The following is a 19,207-nucleotide window of genomic DNA, read 5'->3' on the forward strand; positions in this document are numbered from 1 at the left end:
CACCATGATTAAGTGGGCTTCATCCCAGGTGCACGGAGATGGTCCAACATAAGCAAATAGATTATGGTGATACACCACATAAACAAATTTAAAAATTAAGAATCATATGATCATATTAAGAGATGCAGGAAAAGCCTTCGACAAGATACAGCATCCATTTTTGATCAAAATACTTAACAAAATTGGTATAGAAGTAATGTACCTTAACATAATAAAGGCCATATATGACAATCCCTCAGCCAACATTATACTTAATGGTGAAAAACTAAAAATCTTCCCTCTAAGATCAGGAACAAGGCAAGACAGTCCACTATCGCCACTGTTATTCAGTATAACATTGGAAATCCTAGCAAGTGCACATATGCAAGAGAAAGATATAAAAGGCTTCCAAATAGGAAACGAAGAAGTCAGACTGTCACTATTTGCGGATGACATGATTTTCTATATAGAAAACTCTAAAACCTCCACAAGAACACTACTAGAAACTATAAGCCAATACAGTAAAGTCTCTGGATATAAAATCAACATTTGAAAATTTATAGTGTTCCTATACTCTAATAATAAATTGTCAGAAAAAGAAGTGGAAAAAATAATTCTTTTTGCAATTGCAACGAAAAGAATAAAATACCTGGGAATAAATTTAACGATACATATGAAGGACCTATATAATGAAAACTAAAAGACTCCATTAAAAGAAATCGAAGAAGACATAAAGAAATGAAAAAAAAAATATTCTGTGTTCTTGGATTGGAAGAATCAACAGAATTAAAATGACTTTATAACCTAAATCGTTTTACAGATTTAATGCAATCCCCATTAAAATCTCATCAGCATTTTTAAAGAAATAGAACAAAAATCATCAGATTTGCTGGAAGCACAAAAGACCCTGAGGAAAAAGCCATCCTGAGAAAAAAGAATGAGGCTAGAGGCATCACTCTGCCTGACTTCAAATTACACTACAAAATGACAGTAATCACAACAGCCTGGTATTGGCAGCAAAACAGCCACAAAAACCAGTGGAACAGAATCGAGAGTCCAGATGTAAATCCATATTTAAATGGGCAAATAATTTTCACAGAGAAGCCAAAAATATACAGTGGCGAAAGGAATGCCTCTTCAATAAATGCTGCTGGGAAAATTGGAAAGCCACCTGCAAAAGAATGAAACTAGACTGTCATCTATCCTAACACACCAAAGGACCTGTATATAAGAATGGAATCAATAAAGTGCATAGAAGAAAACTTAGGAACTAAACTCGAGGACCTTGGACTTAAAGAGGATTTTATGAATTTTACTTCAAAGTCAAGGGAAGTAAAAGCAAAAATAAATGACTACATCAAACTAAAAAGGTTCTGCTCAGCAAAAAACAAACAAACAAACAAACAAACAAACAAAAACATCAACGAGATAAAGAGATAACCATCCAAATGAAAAATATATTTGCAAGCAAAAGCTCCAGTAACGGCCTATTATCCAAAATATACAAAGAACTCATACGACTCAATAACACCATAAAACCCCATAAACAATTCGATAAAAAAAAAAAAATGAACAGACACTTCTCCTTAGATGACATACAAATGGCCAACAAATATATGAAAAGATGCTCAACATCGCTAGCTATTAGGGAAATGCAAATCAAAACCACAATGAGATACCATCTCACACCTGTTAGAATAGCTATAATCAAAGGACAAGTAACAAAAAATATTGGAGAGGATGCAGAGAAAAAGGAACCCTCATTACACTACTGGCGGGACTGCAAATTGGTACAGTCACTATGGAAAACAGTATGGAGGTTCCTCAAAACACTAAGACTTGATCCACCATATGATCCAGCAATCCCACTACTGGGTATTTAGCCCAAAGACTTGAAAACTCATACCCAAAAATATATTTGCACACCGATGTTCACAGCAGCATTAGTCACAGTGGCCAGGACATGGAAGCAACTGAAGTACACTATGATAGATGACTGGCTAAAATGATGTGGTACGTAATGACAATAGAATATTACTCAGCCATCAGAAGAGATGAAATACTGCCATTTGCAACAACCTGAATGGACCTCGAGATAATCATGCTAAGAGAAATAAGCCAGACAGAAAGAGTTGAAAAATCACATGATATCACTTATATATGGGATATAAACCTAAAAGCAACAAATGAACAGGATAAACAGAGGCTCAGGGACATGGACAATGTACTAGTGGTTACCAGAGAGTAGGGTGTGGAGGAGGAGGGAAGAAGTAGACAGGATAAAGCGGGTCAAATATAGGGGGGTTGGGGGATGTTCAAGTGGATAAACATGATCAAATATTTGGTAACTGAAGGAAACTGGACTCTGGGTGGTAATCATACAATAGAATATATAGTTGTCAAATTATAATGTACAACTGAAAATTATATAATTGTGTTAACTAATGTTACTCCAATAAACTTAAAAATAAGAGAATATCACTCAGTCATAAAAAAGAATGAAATATTTCCTCCTGAAAATTGGATATTGTGCCAAGTCAGAGAAATACAAATTTCATATGATTTCACTTACACGTGGAATCTAAAGCACAAAATAAACAAAACAGAAACAAACTTATCCATACAGAGAATAATTTGACAGTAACTGGGTGGGGTGCGGGGTTCAGTGGGTGGGTGAAAATTAGAAAGTATTTAAGAAGTGCAAATTGGTAGTTAAAAATAATTATGAGAATGTAAAGTATAGCATCAGGAATATAGTCAATGATATTATAATAACTACATATGGTGTCAGATGGGTACTAGATGTATCAGGGTGACACTTCATCAGTTATATAAATGTCTAATCACTGTGTTGTACAATTCAAATTAATATTATATTGCATGCCAAAATAATATTAGTTGAAATGTAATATATATATATATAATATAAATTATATATATATTTATATATTTTCTCTCTATATATATATATAGAAAAAAAGAAAAACAATCCCCCCTCAAATCAAGATCATTTCTTACAAATTTAAGCTTTCTTACTAATGATCTCCAGAAATCAGTACCCAAAAAAGAATGTTATCATTTCTGCCAGGGTTTTACTTCCCTGAAAAATATTTTTTCTGTATTGTCTACAACCATATTTTTTGTTCAAAGACATCATAACAGTGTCGGTGAGATTTTTCCATAATGGTGTGTTGTTTTTTTTTGTAGTTTTGTAAATTCAAAAAATGTAGTATAAATGTGATCTTGAAATTTATTTATTTTACTCAGCATAATTTTTGGAGATTTATACAAGTTGTGTGTCTAGATAGTTGTTACTTTTCCATTGCTGAGTACTATACCATCATATAGCTATAGCACATTTGTTTAACCATTTACTTGTTTAAAGACATTTGGACTGATTTCAGTTTTTGAATATTAAAGATAGAACTCCTATAAACATTTTCTGTGTGTGTGAACATAAGTTGTCATTTTTCTGAGATAATTTGCTAGAAATTCGCTTGTTTGATTGGATAGTGATTATTTTACAGAATACTGCAAAATTATTTTTCAGAGTATACTATACCATATTAATTTTCCATCAACAATATATGAGCAGTTCACATTCTCTGAATCCTAACCAGTATTTATGCTGTCTTTTCTTTTAAACATTATAAAGATGTGTTGATATTTTGTTGTGGTATTATTTTCAATTCCCCTGATGGTTAAAGCTGAATATCTTTTCATGTTCTTATTTGCCATCTGTTTATCTTTAGTAAAATGTCTGTCTATGTATTTTGCCCATTTGCTAGTTGGGTTATTATTTTTGTAATTGTTGTGTTGATAAAATTTATTGAGGTAAAGTTCACATAATATAAAATTAAACATTTTGACATATACAATATAGTTGCTTATAGTACATTCATAATGCCTTGCAACCCCTCCCTTTATCTAGTTCCAAAACATTTTCATCTCTCAAAATAAAAACCCCATACTCATTAAACAGTTACTTCCAATTCTCCTCTCCCATAACCCCCTAGCAAATGCTAATCAAGTTTTTGTCTCTATACATTCACATATTCTGAAAACTTCAGAACAGTGGAATAATGCACTATCTGATATTTTGTGTCTGGAGTCTTTTTCTTCTCATAATATTTTTGAAGTTCATCCATGTTGTAACATACAAGATAAATAAATTAAATATATATTCTCCTCAGGAATGGAATTGTTGGATAATATATTTATGTTCAAGTTTTTGAGGAACCACCAAACTGTTTTCCACAGCAGTTCAACCATTTACATTCTCATCATCAACATACAAAGATTCTAATTTCTCCACATTCTACCAACAGTTGATATTTTTTTCCTTTTTTTAATTATAGCCATTCTAGAGTGTGTGAAGTGATATTTTTTGTGGTTTTGATTTACATTTCCATAATAACTAATAACGTTGAGCATCTTTTCACGTTCACCATTTGTGTATCTTTAGAGAAATGTCTAAGACTTTTGCTCATTTTCATATGGGTTGTCTTTTTGTTCTTGAATTGTAACAGTTTCTATATATTATAAATTTTGAAAACCAGACCTTTATCAGATATATGATTTGCAAACATTTTTCCTCACTCTGTAGGATATCTTCGCTTTGTTAGTAGTTTCTTTTGATGCATAAAAGTTTTAGTACTGATAAATCTAATTTATCCATTTTTTTGTTTGTTTCTTTTGTTTTTGATGTTATATCTAAGTATCCACTGCATATCTGTGGTCGTACAGATTTACCTTTATGTGTCTTTTAGTTTTAGAGTTTTAGCTTTCACATGTAAGTCTTTGATCAATTTTGAAATAATTTTTTAATATGGTGTGAGATAGTGGTCCAACTATTATTTAGTGTGTGGCTATCCATTTGTACTCAAGAGACTATTCTTTCCATCAAATGGACTTAGTATCTTTGTTAAAAATCAATTGATGATAGATGTATAGGTTTATTTCTGGATTCTCAATTATATTCCACTGAGTTATATATCTGTCCTTATGCCACTACCACATTATTTTTGATTACTTAGCTTTGTAGTACATTTTGAAATGAGGAAGTGTAAGCCCTACAGCCTTGTTTTTCTTGTGCATGATTGTTTTGGCTATTCCATATGAAATTTATAATTGACTTTTCTATTTCTGCAAAATAGGCCATTTTCATTTTGTTAGGGATTTTACTGAACCTGTTGATTGCTTTCAATAACAATATTAAGTCATCTAGTTCATGAACATGGATTGACTTTTCACTCATTCAGATCCTCTTTAATTAAGCAACATTTTCATAATTTTCAATGTACAAATCTTGCACTTTCTTAATTAAAGTTATTCCTAAATATTGTCTTTTTATGCTATTGTGTAGGATTTTTTCCTGATTTTATTTTCATATTATTCATTGCTAGTGTATAGAAATATAACTAATGCGATGTGCTGATCTTTTATCATACAATTTTGATGAACTATTTTTATTCTCTATAATAGTTTTTTTTCATGGATTCTTTAGGACTTTCTATATGTGAAATTATACCATATGCAAAAGAGATCATTTTCTTTTTTTTTTTTTAATTTGAATACTTATTTATTTTTCTTGCCTAATTGTTCTGGCTAGAAATTCCAGTACTATAGTTAAATATAAGTGCTGAAAGTAGGCATCCTTGTATTCTTCCTAGACTTAGAAGCTAAGCTGTGTATTTTTCATAAATTTCCTACATCCAGTTGAGGAAGTTCCTTTTTATTCTGTTTTTGTTAAATCCTTTCATCATGGAAAGGCACTAGATTATATCAAATGATTGTTCTACATGCATTGAGATAAAAGAGGTAATTCTTTCTTTCTATTAATATGGTTCTTACGTGTTGAAACTTCCTTAAATTCCTGAGATAAATTCCACATGGTCCTGATATATAATTTTCTTAATGTGGTGCTACATTCAACTTGCTAGTATTTTGTAAAGGATATTTACATCTGTAGTCATAAGGTATATTTTTCTATTGTTTTCTTTCCTTGTGATGTTTGTATCTGGCTTTGGTATCAAGATAATGCTGATCTCATGAAAGAAAAAAGTGTTTCCCCCTTCTTGTTCAACTTGGACCACCCTAATAAAATACCACAGACAGCAGTTTAAAAAATAAATTTATTTTGTCATAGTTCTGGTGGCTAGAAATCCAAAATCAGGGTGCCAGCACAGTCTGGTTCTGGTGAGAACTCTCTTCCTGGCTTCTATATGGCCAACTTCTCTCTATATGTCCCAATTACCTCTTCTTTGTATATGATTGGTAAGAGAGAGCAAGCTCTCTGCTATCTTTTATTATAAGGGCATTGATACAATCATGTCGGTTCCACCCACGAACTCATCTAATCTTAATTACTTTCCAAATGCCTCATCTCTCAATACTATCACATTGAATGTTAGGGCTTCATATATAAATTGTTGGGGGAGGGATCACAAACATTCAGTTTATAACATCTTTTAAAATACTTTTTGAAAATTTTGAAAATGGTTGATGTTAATTCTTCAAATATTTGATAGAATTCACCAGTGAAGCTACCTGGCTCTGGATTTTGTTGGGAGAAATTGGATTACCAATTCGTTCTATTGTTTTAGGTTTGGTAAGATTTTTTATTTTTTCTTCAGTCCATTTTGGTAGTTTGCGTATGTCTAGTAATTTTTACATTTCAACTATGAAATTTAATTTGTTGGCTTACAATTGTTGATGGTATTCTTTTATAAACATTTTTATTTCTCTAAGGTCTGTAATAATGTCCCCACTTTAATTTCTGATTTTAGCAATTGAGTCCTTACTATTTTTTAAAGTAATCTAGCTAAACTTTTGTCACTTTCACTGATCTTTTCAAAGAACTTACTTTTATTTCTGGTGATTTTTTTCTATTGTTTTCTCATCTCTATTTGTTTTATCTGTCCTATAACTTACATGTCCTTCCTTCTATTAGCTCTGTCTTTAGCTTATTCTTTTATATATGTATTTTTATTTTTTAATTACAGTTGACATAGATATTATATTAGTTTCATGAGTACAACATAGTGATTGAACATTCGTATAACTTACAAAGTGATCACAACAATAAATCTAGTAGCATTTGATTTCATACATTGTTATTAAAATATTATTGACTATATTCCTTGTGCTATAATTTACATCTCCCTAACTATTTCATAACTACTAATTTCTATTTCTTAATTTTCCCTTTTTCACCCACACTCCAGCCTCCTCACATCTGCAACCGTCAAATGTTTTCTGTATCTATAAATTTGTTTCTTTTTTTATTTTGATTAGACATGACATTGTCTTTCTCTGTCTGACTTACTTCACTCAGCACAATATCCATGTTGTTTCAGATGGTAAGAATTCATTCTTTTTTATGGCTTAGTAATATTTCATTGTATATGTGTACCACCTCTTCTTTATTCATTCATCCATTGATGCACACCAAAGTTGCCTCTGTCTTGACTACTGTAAATAATGCTATAATAAACATGTGGATTCATATTTTCCCTTCAACATAATGTTTCAGGTTTCTACAAATAAATATCCAGAAGTGGGAGTAATGGGTCTTTCTTCGTTGTTATAGTGTTTGTTTTAAAGTTTCTTTTGTCTGATATAAGTATTGCTACCCCAGCTTTTTCATTTGATTGTTTTCATTTTCATAAAACCTCATTTTCTATCCCTTTACTTTCAGTCTGCGTGTGTCTTTTGATCTGAAGTAAGTCTCTTGTAGGAAGCATAATCTTGTTTTCTTATGCATTGAGACATCTTATCTTGTGATTGGAACATTTAATCCATTTATATTGAAAGTTATTGTTGATAGATATGTAGATATTGCCATTTTATTATTAATATTTTTAGTATTTCCTTCTCCTTCTTTTTCTCCTTCTCCTCCTCCGCCCCTTCCTCCTCCTTTTTTCTTACTCCCTCTAACATTTCCTATAATACTGGCTTGAAGATGATGTACTTTAGCTTTTTTCTTCTCTGGGAGGCTCTTTATCTGTCTTTTGATTCTAAATGATAGCTTTGCTGGGTAGGGTAATACTGGTTGCAAGCCCTTGCTTTTCATCACTTCAAATATTTCATGCCAACCCCTTCTGGCCTACAAAGTTTTTGTGGAGAAATCAGCCTACATTCTTATAGAGCTTCCTTTTAGGTAACTAAGTGTTTTTCTCTTGATGCTTTTAAGGTTCTCTCTTTGTCTTTAACCTTTGTCATTTTATTTGTGATATGTCTTGTTGTGGGCAACTTTGGGTTCATCTTGTTTGGGACTCTGTGCTTCCTGGCCTGTGTATTTATTTCCTTTACCAGGTTATACAAGTTTTCAATCGTTATGTCTTCAAATAGATTTTCAATTTTTGATCTCTCTTCTTCCTCTAGTAACCCTATGATGCAAATGTTGGTACACTTGATGTTGTCTCAGAGGCCCCTTAAGCTATCCTCATTTTTTTAAATTATTTTTTCTTGTACTGTTCTGATATGTGTTTTCTGCTGCCTTATCTTCTAGATTGCTGATTCGATTCTCTGGTTTGTCTAATCTACTATTGATTTCTCCTAAATTATTCTTCATTTTAGTTATTGTAAATGTTTCATTTTTGTCTGTTTTTTGTTTGTTTTCTATCTCCACTTTTATGTTTTCTATCTCTTTGTTAATTTTTTTTTCTGAGTTTATCTACTCTTCCCCTAAGTTCATTGAGCATCTTCATAAGCAGTGTGTTGAACTCTTCATCTGGTAGATTGCTCATCTCCCTTTTGTTTAGTTCTTTTTTTTCTGGAGCTTTGTTTTGCTCTCATTTGGGATGTCTTTCTTTGTCTCCTCATTTTGTGTGCATCTCTGTGTTTTTTTCTCTCTATTAGAGATGATACGTCTCCCTGTCTTAGTAGAGTGGCCTTATGTAGTAGATGTTCTGTGGTACCCAGCAGCACAGTCTTCTCTGGTCACCTGAGCTGAATCATGCAGGTGTGTACTTTGTATGGGTTTTCTGTGCCCTCCTGTTGCAGTTGAGCCTAGATTGCTATTATCATGTCAATGGGAGGGATTGATCCTCAAGCCAGTTGGTTGTGAGAATTGTCCAGTGACTACAGTAAAGGAACTATTTGCAGGGGCTTACTCTATGGAGCAGGTTTTACTTTATCAGGGCTCTGGCACACTGCAAACTAGCCCTTTGTGTGTGTTGTCCTTTGTGGCCCTGGGTGGTACTCCAGCCCAGACAAAAGCCAGCCACCATGCATTCAAGAGGATGCCTCCTAGGAGGGGCCCCACCACATGCTGTGTTCAGCCACAACCTGTGCCCTTCCCAGGTTTTGGATGTACCTCAAGAGGTCGAGCCTCAAACTGAGACCAGCTGCCACTAGTGACAGGCTTAGGGCTGCTCAGTAAGAGGTACAGGACTCACCAACGTCAAATGCTGCTTGTTTAAGTTTGTGAAACTGTAAGGGATTTAGAAAGTCTACAGCATGAATCAAGACAGGCTATTGGCATGGAAAATCCATTGGAAGTGTTTTGGATAGGCCCACAATTTGTGTAGGACAGAGTCTCAGGGAATTACCAGGGCAGTGCAACCAGTGTTAGCCAGGTTGATGGATGTTCAGATATGGCAGCGATCTGTGTCCGCACACTGGATGGGGAAAGTGCTCAACAAAAGAACAATGGCCTCTGCCAGAATTTCTGTCTGAGAGAAAGCTGTCCCTCCAGCACTTGCCCTAAAGCCAGTCAACCTAGTTTCCTTCCATAGGTTCCTGGTTCTTTTCGAGCTGCTGTCCCAGTGCTGGAGCTCCGAGTGAGTTTATCAGCAAGTAAGTCCATGCACTTGCCCTTTAAGAGAAATTCCTGGGACTCTCACAGCCCTCCATCTAACTCTGCCACAATCTCTGCTGTTTTTCACCTCCAAATTTTGTGAGACTTATTCTTCCTGGCACTAAAACTCTGAGGTGGAGACTCTGGTGTGGGGCTGAGACCACTTGTTCTTTCAGGAAGACCTCTGTAGCTGAGATACACTTCCCAATTTTTAACTGTCACATGTTGTGTGGGTTTAGCCCAGTACATGTCTCAGCTGCTCCTACCAGTCTCAGAGTAGCTTCTTCTGTATGTCTTTAGTTGCAGGACTTCTGTTAGCTGGACTTCAAACAATTTTCAATGGTGGTTGTTCTGTAGTTTAGTTGCAATTTTGATGTGGTAGTGAGAGGAGGCAAGCAGAGTATCTACCTGCTCTACCATTTGACTAGAATCCCTAGCTTACTCATTTTTTTCATATCCTCATGATCTAATGTGAGATTATTGATTTGGGATTTTTTTTTTCCTTTTTAATGTAGGTATTTATAGTTATAAGTTTACCTCTGAGTACTGCCTTTGTGGTATCCCATAAATTTTCTTATGGGATATGTTTTCATATTTATTTATCTTAAGGTGTTTTCTAATTTTGCTTGTAATTGATTCTTTGACCCACTGGTTGTCTAAGAGGTTTATTTAATTTGAACATACTTATTTATTTCATTGTTGTGAGAGAATGTACTGTATAATTTTATTCTTTTAAAATGTATTGATACTTGTTACGTAGCATAGTATATGGTTTATCCTTAAACTTCCATGTTTAATTGACACGAATGTGTGTTACATTTTTGTTGGATGATTTGTATAAGTCTGTATGTCTAGTTAGTTTATAGTATTGTTCAATTCACCTATTAACTAATTGATCTGTTTAGTCGATGAATGTAGAATTGAAAGTTGGGCATTGAATTTTTCAGCTATTGTTATAGACCTATTTCTCCTTTTAATTCCATCAGTTTTTACTTCATATATTTTTGGACCCTTTTGTTATGTATGTTTATATATATATTTTATTATGGTGACATTGGCTAACAAAATCCAGTAAGTTTCATGTGTACAATTCAACAGTAAGGCATATATCTATATCTATCTATCTATCTATCTATCTATCTATCTATCTATCTATCTATCTAATCTTTGTTATATATTTTTGACAGATATTGATCTTTTATCAATAAATAATGTCTTTCTTTGTCTCTTTTAATATTTTTATCTTAAATTATATTTTGTCTGATATTAGTAGAGCCAGTCCAGTAATCTTTGGTTATTATTTTCAAAGAGTATTTTTTCTATTTTTTAATTTTTAATATCTTGTCATTGGATGTCAAATAAGTCTGTTGTAGACAACATATAGTTGCATCATGTAGTTTTCAATCCATTCTGCATGTCTCAGCCTTTTAATTGGGAACTATAATCCATTTATATTTAAATAATTGCTGATAAAGAAGTACTTACTTCTGACATTTCGCTATTTGTTTTCCATATGTCATATATTTTATGCTTCTCAATTCATCCATTACAGCTTTGTTTTGTGATTGTTATTTTTCTCTAATGAGATATTCTTTCTCTTGTTATTTTTCTGTGTATTTAATTATTTGTGGCTACCCTGATAATTAAAATACCATCTGAACTTTCAACATTCCACTTTAAATTAATACAAACTTATTTCTAATAGTGTACAAAACTCTGCTCTTTTATACCCCATCTCTCCTTTTCATGTTATTGTCAAAATTTACATTTTGATACAGTATGTACCTATTAACACAAATTTATACTTGTTGTTTTAAGAATTTATCATTTAAAAAAAGGAGTTACACACCGAAACTGCAGTAATATTGTCTTTTATGTTTATCTATACAGCTACGTTTATCTTTTTCTTTTTTTTTTTACTACCTTTTATGGCTTCAAGTTACTTACTAGAGTCCTTCCATTTTAGCTTGAAAAATACCTTTAGAATTTTTTTTATATGTGGATTTACCAGTGTTTTGTTTATTTGTGAATGTATTAATTTCTCCTTTGGGTTTGAAGGGTAGTTTTGAAAAACATAGAACTCTTTGTTAACAGATTTTGTTTTAACACTTTGAATATTTCATCCTACTGCCTTTTAGCTTCCGTGGATTTTTAAGAGAAATTGACTGTTAATCTTATTGAGGATCCTATGTATGATAAATAGCTTTTCTTTCTTTGTTTTCAAGATTCTTTGTCTTTAGCTTTCAACAATTTGACTATAATGTGGGTTGGTGCAGATTTCTTTGAATTTATCTTTTTTTTTTTGTAGTTTATTGATCTCTTCGGCTGTGTGGATATTCATGTTTTTCATCAAATTTGGGGAGTTCTTGGCCATTATTTTTCAAATATTCTGCCTACCACTTACTCTTCATCCTCTCCCTGTGGGATTCCCATTATGCACATATTGGTTCCACTGATCTCTTATGCTCTGTTCACTTTTCTTTATTCTTTTCTCTTTTGCTTTTCAGACTGGCTAATTGCAATTGGCCTATTTTTAGGTTTATTGATATTTTTCTGCTTGCTCAATTTTTCTGTTAAAACTTTCTAGTGAATATTTTCTTGCAGTTATCATGCTTTTTAGCTCTAGAATCTCTATTTTGTTTATTTTATAATTTCTATCTCATTTTTAATATTTGTTAAGTAAGTATACTTCTGGTTTAATTTACTTCCTTGTCCCTCATGTCTTGCTTTTATGATTATGTTTAAGACAGTTTTGACAATATTCTATTACTGTCTTATTCTTCTGTTGTAAGGCCATAGTGTTTTGCTTCATCACATACCTTGCAATTTTGTTAAAACCTTAGTATTTTTAATATTGTAATGTAAAAACTTGAAATTAGATTCCTTCTTTTTCTTTGAGTTTGTTGTTACTTCATGTGGACTGTTGCTTATATTGTTATTATTGATTTAGTGTCTTTCTATTCTTGCAAACACTGTATTTTTTGTGTATTATCACCAGAGTTGGTTCTGTTACATAGTTGGTCAAATAGAGTTTTAACAGAATATTTTTAAATGCCTAGAGCAAAGAAAAAAAAAAGAAAAAAATACCTCTTCTTAACTTCACAAACTGGTTCTGTGTTAGGGAGCTCCTTTGATGCTTAGCCAAGTCTGTTTACAACTCTGCCTTCTCCCTCACTTCTTGAGGTCACAAAGCCTGAAGGTTAGCCAGAAGATAGAGGGTAGGGCCTTTGCTGAGTGTGTGTCCCAGGCCTTTGCTGAGTGTGTGTCCAGTGCTGGGCATGTGCATGTTCTTCTAAATTCCCCTGTAGATATGGTAACTTTAAAAAGCCCAGTCACCACAATGAAGTACCTCTTCACACCTTCTAGGTTGGATATAATCAGAAAGATAAAAAATAACAAATATTAGTGAAAATGAGGAGAAATTGGGACCATCATTCATTGTTGGTGGGAATGTGAAAGAGTACCCCACTGTGGAAAGCAGTTTGACAGGACCCAACAGTTTCACTTTTAGAATAAAAAACAGATATTCTAATAAATACATGTACTCACATGTTCATAGCAGCATTATCTACAATTTCCAAAAGGCAGAAACAATCTAAAATTTTCATCAAGAGATGAATGAATAAACAAATTATATATACACATACAATGGAATGTTATTCAGCCATAAAACAGATGAAGTACTGATAAATGTTACAACTTGGATAAACCTTGAAAACATTGAGGTAAGTGAAAGAAGCTGGACAAAAAAGGTCACGTATTGTTTGATTCCACTTATAGAAAATATCCAGGATAGGTAAATTCATAGAAACAGAACATAGGGTTGGTAAAATTGTTTTGGAACTTGATAGAGGTTGCATGAACTCTATCAAGTGAATGTACTGTCACTTAATTGTTCACTTTAAACTGATAATTTTATATTATGCAAATTTCACTTGAATAAAATATCTTTTATTCTTTCATGTGTATCTTTTTCCAACTTCTTTCTTCTTAGGCTAAACATTAAGGCTAGCCTTAATATTTGTTCTGTGGATTAAGACTGCTGCAGCTAACACTTGTCACTTTAAATGCTTTAAACAAATGATTCTCAGGAAGTGATTCTAGACTGGGGAAAGTTCTGCATCAGATTAAATAAAAGCCCTTGTCCCAGTCTTAGAAGAAGCCACCTGACATGCCAAAACACAGAATCACAATTCTATGAGAATAAACACTATTTTTCTCCTTATGGTACCAGCAATCTGCATCGGGAGCACAGAGTGAGGTCTTCATGGCCACCACCAATCGTGGGACTGGAAAAATATAAGTAGAAAATTTAAAATACTGCAGTCCTTCTTTACCACAATGCAGCAGCTTCTTTGCTAAATATTCCCCTTGTTGTTGTACATTTTAGCTAGATTTCAGAAAAAGTTGGTTTTCCAAGTGTGTACTAGCTTATTAGTTGTTTCTGTGGAGGGACAGAGCCTTGAAGTTCAATTACTCACCATTCTTTGTGTGTGTGTGTGTGTGTGTGTGTGTGTGTGTGTGTGTGTGTGTGAAATTATCATTGAAAGTTCTTTATATATTCTAGATACTAGTCCTTTTTCAGGTGTATGGTTTCTAAATATTTTCTCTCAGTCTGTAGCTTGTCTTTTCCTCCTCTGAATTTCCAGAGATCGAAAGGTTTTAATATTGAAGAGATCCAATGTATTAATTTTTCCTTCTAGGGATTTTACTTTTGGTCAAGTCTTATGACCCTTTGCCCAGACTTAGATCCTCCATCTGTTTTTCTTTTAAATGTTTTATTGTTTTTCACTTGGTATTTAAGTCAATGACACATTTTGAGTTCGTTTTTGTACAATGTGTGAACTATAGGTTGAGATTTATATTTCTTATTTGTTTATAGATGGCCAATTGTTTCAGCACCATTTATTAAAAATGCTACTCTTTTAAAAATTAATGAATTAATTAATTTGAAAAATGCTACCCTTCTGGCTTCCATCTCCACTCTTGCCTCCAGTGTACATTAAAAATCCAACACCATGACTGACTACAAGTACTTCACAACCAATAAAAAAGGAAAAATATTTGAAATAAAGGCTGAACTCAACAATAAAAAGAAAGAAAAGAGGAAGGAGGCTATGAAGAAGTGATTGCCATTATGAATGTGAGGAAGGATGTTAGCTCTCTCTTTTTAGACGTAGTGAACTATATGCAGACTGACAACCTGGATCTAAAGAAGCTCATGAACCTCTACTTGATGAACTGCATTATGAGTCAGCTAGACATGGCCAGATGGCTGTCAACAGCTTTGTGAAGGACTGTGAAGATCTCAGTCCTCTCATTTGGGGCTTGACAGTCAGAACCATGGGGCACATTGAGGTGTACAAGATTACAGAATATCTCTCTGAGCCCCTCTGCAAGTACTTAAAGGATAAATACTCCTATGCTTGGAAAACAGCAGCAGTCTATGTGGCAAAACTCCACGATATCAATGCCCAAATGGTGAAAGATCAGGGATTTCTGGATTCTCTTCAGGATATCATAGCAGATTCAAATCCAGTGGTAGTGGGTAATGCTATAGCAGCATTATCTGAAATCAGTGAATCTCACCCAGACAGCAACTTCCGTGATCTGAACCCACAGAACAACAATAAGTTGCCGACAGCCCTGAATGAGTGTACTGAATGGGGTCAGATTTTCATCCTGGACTGCCTATTTAAAAACAACCCTAAAAATGACCAAGGGGTTTAGAGTATCTGTGAGTAGCTAACTCCCTGGCTATCGCATGCCAACTCAGCAGTGGTGCTTTCAGCAGTAAAAGTTCTAATGAAATTTCTAGAGTTGCTACCCAAGGACTCTGACTACTACAATATGCTGCTGAAGAAATTGACCCCTCCACTTATCACTTTTCTGTCTGGGGAGTCAGAGGTGCAGTACATTGCCCTGAGGAACATCAACTTAATTGCCCAGAAAAAGTTGGAATTCAGATGATTCCATCTGTGTTAAATTGGAGAAGTTGAATGTCATTAATTGTTTAGCATCCCAAGCCAATATTGCCCAGGTTCTATAAGAACTGAAGGAATATGCCACAGAAGTGGATGTTGACTTTTTTTGCAAAGCTGTACAGGCTGCTGGATGGTATATCATCAGTGTGGAGCAATCTGCATAACCCTGTGTAAGCATATTGTATGATCTCATCCAGACCAGTTTAAATTATGTGGTCCATGAAATGATTGCTGTCATCAGAAACAGCTTTCGCAAGTACCTTTATGAGTATGAAAGTGTCAGTGCCACTCTGTGTAAGAACTTAGACTCACTGGATGAGCAGATTTTCAGGCAGCTATGATTTGGATTGGGGGAGAACATGCTGAAAGAACTGATGATGCAAACGCATTACTACAGAGCTTCCTGGAGGGTTTTTATGATGAAAGCATACAAGTGCAACTCATTTTGCTTACTGCTATAGTGAAGTTGTTCCTCAAAAAACTATCAGAAACACAGGATCTGATACAGTGGGTCTTGAGTTTGGTAACATAGGATTCTGATAATTCTGATTTTTGAGAGCAGGGCTATATATATTGATGACTTCTCTTAATGGACCCTGTCACAGCCAAAGAAGTAGTCCTGTCTGAGAAGCCACCAATCTCTGAGAAGACAGATCTTATTGAGCCAGCTCTGTTGGATGAGTTAATCTGCCACACTGGTTCTTTGGCCTCTGTGTACCACAAGCCTTCCAATGCTTTCATGGAAGAAAGTCATGAAATCCATCACAGACACCTGACAATATATCATGGAAATACTGATGCAGGTGGCAGCCTTGTTGGCACCACCACTGCCACCAACCTGGAGCAACCTCAGGTTATCCCCTCTTAAGGTAACCTTCTGGAGAATCTTTAAAATATTCAACTCTGTCCCCCAGTCAAACTGCCACAAGTATCCTTTATGCAGGTGGAAGTAATGGATCTTTTGAGAGGAATTCTAGATAATCTGGTGGGGCATTCCTTCCTCCTATCAAGAGTGTCTGTGGCCTTTGCTCCTTTACCCTCTGCTGTGGTCAGCAGTAGTCTAAATTACCTATGTGAAGTCTCCACAGAAATAGGAATGACACCTGCTTGATATGTGTCTCCTGAGGTGATCTGGATGCCTGTAGGGCTAAAGACTTAGAGATTTACAGAACATTTACTTATTGCCAAGGGCACATCTACATGGAAATGAACTTGCCTCTCAATACCTTGGACCCAGTCATGATGATGGAACCTCTGAATATTCTGCAGGTTGCTGTGAAAAACAAAATTAATGTCTTCTACTGCAGCTGCCTCATCTCACTCAATGTGCTATTTGTAGAAGATGGCAAATTGAAACACCAGGTCTTCCTTGCAACATAGAATGATATTCCCAATGAAAATGAACTTCAGTTTAAGATTAATGTCATTTAAATGCTGACACCATTTCCAGAAAGTTGCAAAACAACAATGTTTATACTGTTGCCAAGAGGAATGTGGAAGGGCAGAACATGCTGTACCAATCCCTGAATCTCACTTAATGGGATTTAACTCTTGGTTGAGCTATGTATCCATACAGGAAACTTCAATTATATGCCATTGCTGAAGTAGAGCTCCTGAAGTCTCTCAGTACACCTATCAAATCTATCAACAGAATTTTGAAAAACTAATAGACTGGCCTAATGCCTTCCAGCCACCCTATGATTAGTGCAAGACAATAATTCTTAACTGGAAAAAATTTGTATTGCCATATAGAATCTGAACCCAAATATACTGAGGTTACCCACTAAGGTAGTGCCTAGTCTAACCTGTGCTAACATTAGGGCACAAACTGTTCGATAGTTTAGGTTCCTTTAACATTTGTAACCACTGCTTTAATCACATTCCACCTCTTGTCACCTGCCTCTGCTATCTGTCCTTACTTGTGGGGCTTTTCCATATTGTGCCAGTGGCTGGAATTTTTGAGTATAGTTTGATATTTTGTAATTGAGAGCTCAATTTAAAAACAAAAACAACAACAACAAAAAATTATTAAGACAAGGAAAAGTGTCACCGAAACAGTAAAAAAAAAAAAAAATGCTACTCTTCCTTCATTAAACTGGTTTGCACTTTTGTCAAAAACTCAGTTGAAAAAGGGGAAAAAAATAGCTTAGTTGATAGAAGCTCTGTTCATCCCTCTGACAACCAAATCAAACTTGTGACAGAAACAAGGAGCAAGCAACAAGGAAAAATCACCTGGGATCTAGATGAACAAGCCATACAACTAAGGAGAAATCCAAGAAATCACACTGCAACGGCAGAAGGTAGGACAGGGTGAGGATTCAGGGCTGCCTGGTCCCGAGTAGCTGAGATGGTGGCTGTGGCAGCCTCAGACACCTCTTAAAGGGGCCATGTCTGCAAGTAGATTTTCATGGTGACAGACCTGCTAACTCTGAGCACCAGCGCTGATTGCGCTGCATGCAAGGGTCACCAAGGACTTGCAGGGAGACATTGCTGGAATGAGAGCCAAGGCAAGACTTGCTCTGTACAGAAGTGCCAGCAGTATCCACTATTCCCTGTTTAGGCTTCCCGCCTCCCAGTGTGCGGACACAGTGCCGTCATAGCCAAGATGTCATCAAACTGGATAACAGAGGTCGCTCCTCCCAGAGGATTCCCTGAAACACCGCCTTCCCCAACTCGTGGCCCCACCCAAGCCACATCCAGGTATATCCTCAGCAAGTCAGATGCTCCTTGCTGAGCAGTACCTAGACTCACACTGGAGGCAGCTGGCCTCAGTTTCTGGTGTGACTTTTTTGAGGCTTCTGTGGATTGCTTGCTGAATCTTATCAGGTGGCCCTGGAAAGGTAGGGGCTTGGGCTAGATTTGGCCTGCAGCTGAACCCCTCTCAGGACTGTGCCACTGATCACATATTTCACAAATCCACAGTAATAAGATCGAGAGACTTAAGAGCTTTGCTTAGTACATAGAAACAGACACAGAAACTCAGCCAAAACGGAAAGACAAAGAAGCCATATGAGAGAAGAGAACAGAGATCCAGATAAAAATAGAGTCAAATAGTCTCACAGATGCAGAGTTCAAAACACTGGTTATAAAGATGCTCAATGAACTTTTGGGGAGTATAGATGAATTCAGTAAGAACTTCAATAAAGAGATAAACATAAAAATGGAAATGGAAATTATTAAAGGGAACCTATTCGAAATGAAGAACACATTATCCAAGATGAGAAGTATATTAAATGGAATAAACAAAAGAATAAACAAAGTGAATAAAGAAAAGGATCAAATGTCCTATTGAGAGGATGGGAAAGTCAAGGACACTCAATCACAATGGCAAAGAAAAAGATACCAAGACTATAAAAATAATTTAAGGAGCATATGAGATACTATTAAAGGTCCAAATATTCATCTGATCAGCATAACTGAAGAAAGTCAAGATGTTGAACAG

The 19,207-nt window shown here is 34.9% G+C and overlaps 1 pseudogene; it reads left to right on the forward strand.

Annotated features, from left to right (window-relative positions):
• Nucleotides 1-14,799: 14,799 nt before the first annotated feature.
• LOC120616875 (AP-2 complex subunit beta-like) lies at nt 14,800-17,470 on the forward strand (annotated as a pseudogene).
• Nucleotides 17,471-19,207: the final 1,737 nt, after the last annotated feature.

The sequence above is a fragment of the Pteropus medius genome, unplaced genomic scaffold (genome assembly GCF_902729225.1).
Source record: "Pteropus medius unplaced genomic scaffold, Ma_sr-lr_union100, whole genome shotgun sequence".
NCBI lineage: Eukaryota > Metazoa > Chordata > Mammalia > Chiroptera > Pteropodidae > Pteropus > Pteropus medius.